Source organism: Paramisgurnus dabryanus, chromosome 3, assembly GCF_030506205.2.
Source record: "Paramisgurnus dabryanus chromosome 3, PD_genome_1.1, whole genome shotgun sequence".
In the NCBI taxonomy this organism is placed as follows: domain Eukaryota; kingdom Metazoa; phylum Chordata; class Actinopteri; order Cypriniformes; family Cobitidae; genus Paramisgurnus; species Paramisgurnus dabryanus.
Window position 1 is genome coordinate 9,438,241 of NC_133339.1, and position 4,892 is coordinate 9,443,132.

The 4,892-nt window shown below is 35.3% G+C and overlaps 1 long non-coding RNA gene across 1 annotated transcript; it reads right to left on the bottom strand.

The window, feature by feature from the left end:
* Positions 1–370: 370 nt before the first annotated feature.
* On the bottom strand, positions 371–3,949 carry LOC135733857 (uncharacterized). Its single transcript, XR_010527043.2, has 5 exons — positions 3,817–3,949; positions 3,475–3,556; positions 2,589–2,654; positions 1,430–1,606; positions 371–477 (listed from the first exon to the last, which is right to left on the bottom strand). It is a non-coding gene; the product is annotated as an uncharacterized lncRNA (long non-coding RNA).
* Positions 3,950–4,892: the final 943 nt, after the last annotated feature.

Sequence of the window (4,892 nt, forward strand, 5' to 3'; positions counted from 1 at the left end):
TGTAAATACATGAGAATGAAAACTGAATTAAATGTAATTTACAGAATAATGCAACCAAAGTCAAAGGTGCTTCAAGAACAAAATTTATTAAAACTGACAGCAAAGTACTTTCAAAAAAATGATGTTGTTTCAGCAACTATTCCACTCAATCCTAAATATTCTAAATCAATGGCATCTATAAAACATCTAAACAGGGTTTGTGTTACATTTAAGATCTTGTTGAATCTGTGTTAGAACATAACTTGTATGTCTAGAAACACAAGTGTTCAATCACAGAACTGGCCTATTTAAAACATGTTTTGGTCTTAATACATGAACAAGAACTTACATGCGTAACCATTTAAAGTCCCAACATTTTCTGAAAAGAGTACACACATAAGGGTTGATGGTGTTGTTTCTCTTCTCAGAGGCGTTTCCACTTTTTTGCCTCTTGATGCTGTCTTGATGCCAGTGGTAGGTGTGATTCCAACAAAACATCTGCACAAAGAACAAACAAAAATAAATTTTAGAATATACATGTACATATATGTACATTATACAAATGTACATATAAACACTTAAATATCATATGGTAGCATGGGTACTTTCCTGGTGTGTGTGTGTATATATAATTTTCTTTTTCAAATGAAAAAAGTATAATGCAGGAAAAAACACATCTACAGAGTGCCCACATAACGTTACGTTACGTGATGAAATCCAGTAAGAAAGAATTAAACAAAAATTGTGAAGAAGTTAGTATTAAAAGGCTTACATTTTAGACAGCATATTTCCTGTTTTTTCACCAACAAAAATTACAAACGCAGCCACAGCACTGTTTTGATTATCTGAGGACAAGAATGGTCTCTTTTAATTAACCTGTTCATACTCTAAAGTAAGAACCTTATGTTACCATATTTATCTATAAATACATACAAGTACACATTTTAAAAAAGTGGATCGTCAACCTTTTTTCTTTTCAACCTATTGTCCAAAACAATGTCAAAAGCCTAATTTCTACCAAATAAAATATACTAGAGCAGGGGTGCCCAACCCTGTTCCTGGAGGGCTACCATTCTGCAGATTTTAGCTCCAACCCCAATCAAACACAGCTGAAGCAGTTAATCAAGGTGTTCAGGGTTGCTTAATAATTACAGACAGGTATTGGTGTTGGAGCTGGGTTGGAACTGAAGTCTGCAGGATGGTAGCCCTCCAGGAGCAGGGTTGGGCACCTCTGTACTAGAGCTTGGCATGTCTACACAATGTAAATTTGTTACAAAAACATCCAAACAATAAGAAATCTCTTGATTTTTGATTGTTTTAGCTTATCATGCTTGTTTTGTTGTATTTTGAATAACATTTAAAAGTCTTAAGGCCTACTTGGGGGGGTCCCATCCCCCTGGTTGAGAAACACTGCTATAAAACAAATAGCTACCTATGTGAATATAATTACCTTTGAACAAATTCAAGTGTGGAGGATGCCTTCCTCTGGTAAACCAGGTTGAAGTTGTAGTATGATGCGAACAAAGCTGCAAATCCAGCCACAAGGTTGGGGTGTGGATTCACAACCACCTGACCGTCCATACTCAGCATCCACTGAGTTGCATTGAGGATTTCACCTAAAAATAATCTTGAAAACAAGAAATATAAAATGTAAGAGAAAATATAACATTCAACATTTATTGAACAAATACAACAGATTTCAAAACATTGTTGTTTTTATGTATTCTTGAGACATGAGAAGCTAATGTGAAGTTAACACTAAATGTCCTCTCACAGCTCTTAAAAGGGCATTTTATCTCCCTGCCTTCATCTATATGGTCTTTTCAAGGAACACGCCCAGATTTTGGGAATTTAGCTCATTCACCGTATCCCCCAGAGTTAGATAAGTCCATACATACCTTTCTCATCTTCATGCGTGCTGTAACTCTGTTTGACGCAGCCCCCCCTAGCTAAGCTTAGCAGAAAGACTGGAAGTGAATGGCTCCAGCTAGCATACTGCTCCCAATAAGTGACAAAATAACGCGAACATTTTCCTATTTATGTGTTGTGATTTGTATAGTCACACCGTGTACAAATAACAAGGTGATATGAGACACAACTATCTTTTAACAGTATATAATATACTCGTCAGACAGAGTTACAGCACGCACAGAGATGAGAAAGGTATGTATGGACTTATCTAACTCTGGGGGATACGGTGAATAAGCTAAATTCCCAAAATCTGGGCGTGTTCCTTTAAATGTCCAATAAAGTCCTTTAGACTTGTACATGTGAAATGACAAACTTAAATTTGTCAAGTCAATGTGGTGCCTGTTTGGTTAAATCTGACACTTCTACGATACCCTCTTAGGTCTCCGTTTAAATGAGACTTGAACGCTGAAATTTTTTGAATGCACGGGAGCATTCAGGTACTCCACATGTAAAGGAACAAGTTACGAAGATTACTGTGTACTTTCATATGCTGAGTAAAGCCTATAATAGTATTGCTCTCATGCTGACACAACTTGCAGTGGAAAAATGTCTAAAAATACTTTATAAAATAGCAAAGTCAACAGTGAAGTATAGCATCCATCCATGAAAAAGGGCAGTGTACACAGTGGGTTTTTCACCTTTTCTCATTTGTCTCACACCACCAGTCCTATCAGGTTAGAGTTGCAATCTCTGCTGTCTCGTGCCTGAAAAACAATGTTAAACTTAATTACACTCCAACTTAACCAAATTTCACATTTAAAACAAAATTGCAAGCACCTATACTTACATGTAAAAAGTGAACTACAAACTGGAAAATTTATTACATCTGACTATGTTGGCTAATGTTATAAAATATTTCTGGTCGAAATAACAGGCATCAAATTGCTTCACATTAACTTAAGTATGACACAATTAATATGTTAAACACTACAGTAAGGAAAATAAACTGACAAAATAAACTAGAATAGAAAATCGCAGCATCCAACCATGTTAACATATTTTCTAAGATGAGAGCAAATACGCATTTATCGTGTAACCTTACGTTCGTTTTCTTTCTCAAGCAATTCCGTTTAAATGTCACGTTCATTTAACAGCAATCCAAAATACTTTAACAAAATGGCAACAAACTACAGCCGTATGCAAAAATAAAACGTCCTGTATGATGTTTCTGTTGGTGCTTCTTTAGTCTCACCACCCTGAAGTTGACCCGTATGGCGTGACACTCTTTGCTGCCTTGCGCCTGAATTCAAAACTGCTGCACATTCAACTCAGATATAACGCGGGTATTATGTTAAACATGTTGACGTGTCCTTAGTAAGGAGTATAAGCTGGCGAAATAAACTAGAAATTTGCACGATATCCAACCATATCTTATTTTTTAAACTGGCAGCAAATAACGTACGCGTTTATAACGTAGTTTTCTTTAACAAGCAATTCAGTGTCGCGTTTAATTAACAGCAATGGTCTAAAAACACTTTAGCACGCATCCATGATAAAATGCACAGCATGTACAATGTTTTTTACCTTTAAGTTCAAAGATTCGTCTCACCACCTTGCAGTCCAGCCGTTACGAGACCCCTCGCGCTTTTTGCTGCCTCGCTCATGCCTGAAACAAACATCTGACACGTTATAAAGTTAATGACACATAACTACCAAATGTAACATTTAAAATAATGTAAAGAATTTAATTTTATATTTTGCTACATGTCTTAATGACACGCTGTTGTGAAATACAAATTATTAACATCTGTTATGTTAATAATATCTGGTATACGGTCGCATACCAAATATCACTATTTAAATAACCATAATAGTACTATATTAGTTTAATACTGTACTATATTTGAATGATTTACGTGAACTTACCAACAATTTTGAATGATGACTCTTCAGTGTTCATGTCCATTTTAAACGTAAATACACCCACGCAATCCCATGATGCCATTTCACAATTAATTTTTGTAAAAACATATGATATACAGTGGCAACACCTTCTGCCTGTAAATTCAATTACAGTTTAAATGAAAATATACTGTTAACAGCTGTAATACTTTCTTTTACTCATAATGCATTGTGAACTACACTAAAATCTTGTAAAATGTTAAAACAGGAATTTCCTGTAAAATTTTGCTGTAGAAGTTACAGCAATTTGTTACAGTGTAGATTTGAACAGATTAACTCCAACTATGCATCATACAACGGTGGTTCAGCTCAGCAGCAAGTTACATCATTGTTTGGGAAATGCACCAGCTCAGACCATTGATCATTTATCTGTCTGTATAACGTTTTTTTGATAAATTGAAGATTAATGTATCTCACACGAGAACTGTAATGTAAGTGTTGATTTGTTGTAAGGCTGGAGTTTGATAACTGATAAATGGGACATTTCACAAGACTTTTTTAAGATGTCAAATAAATCTTTGGTGTCCCTAGACTACATGAAGTTCTAGCTCAAAATACCATATAGATAATTTATTATTACATATGATGTTTTTGGTTGTGTCCTTTTCAATGCAAATGAGCTGAGCTCTGCACTAAATGACAGTGCCGTGTTTGGATGCCGATTAGTGCAGATTAAGGACCGGTATTATCCCCTTCTGACATCACAGGGGAGCCAAATTTCAATGACCTATTTTTTCACATGCTTGCAGAGAATGGTTTACCAAAATTAAGTTACTGGGTTGATCTTTTTCACACTGTCTAGGTTGATAGAAGCGCTGGGGACCCAATTATAGCACTTAAACATGAAAAAAGTATGTCCCATTTAAGTCAATCATCAGTTCCATTCACTGAGAGTTGCTGTCAACATAAAAAACACATCTCAGATCAGCTTTTACTACACACCAGCTGAAAATGCCACATCGCATTCATACAAAATGTATTTCAGGAACTGTTATTTATTGTGGTCACTTAAGCCATTATTTAATTTAAAATGTACTTTA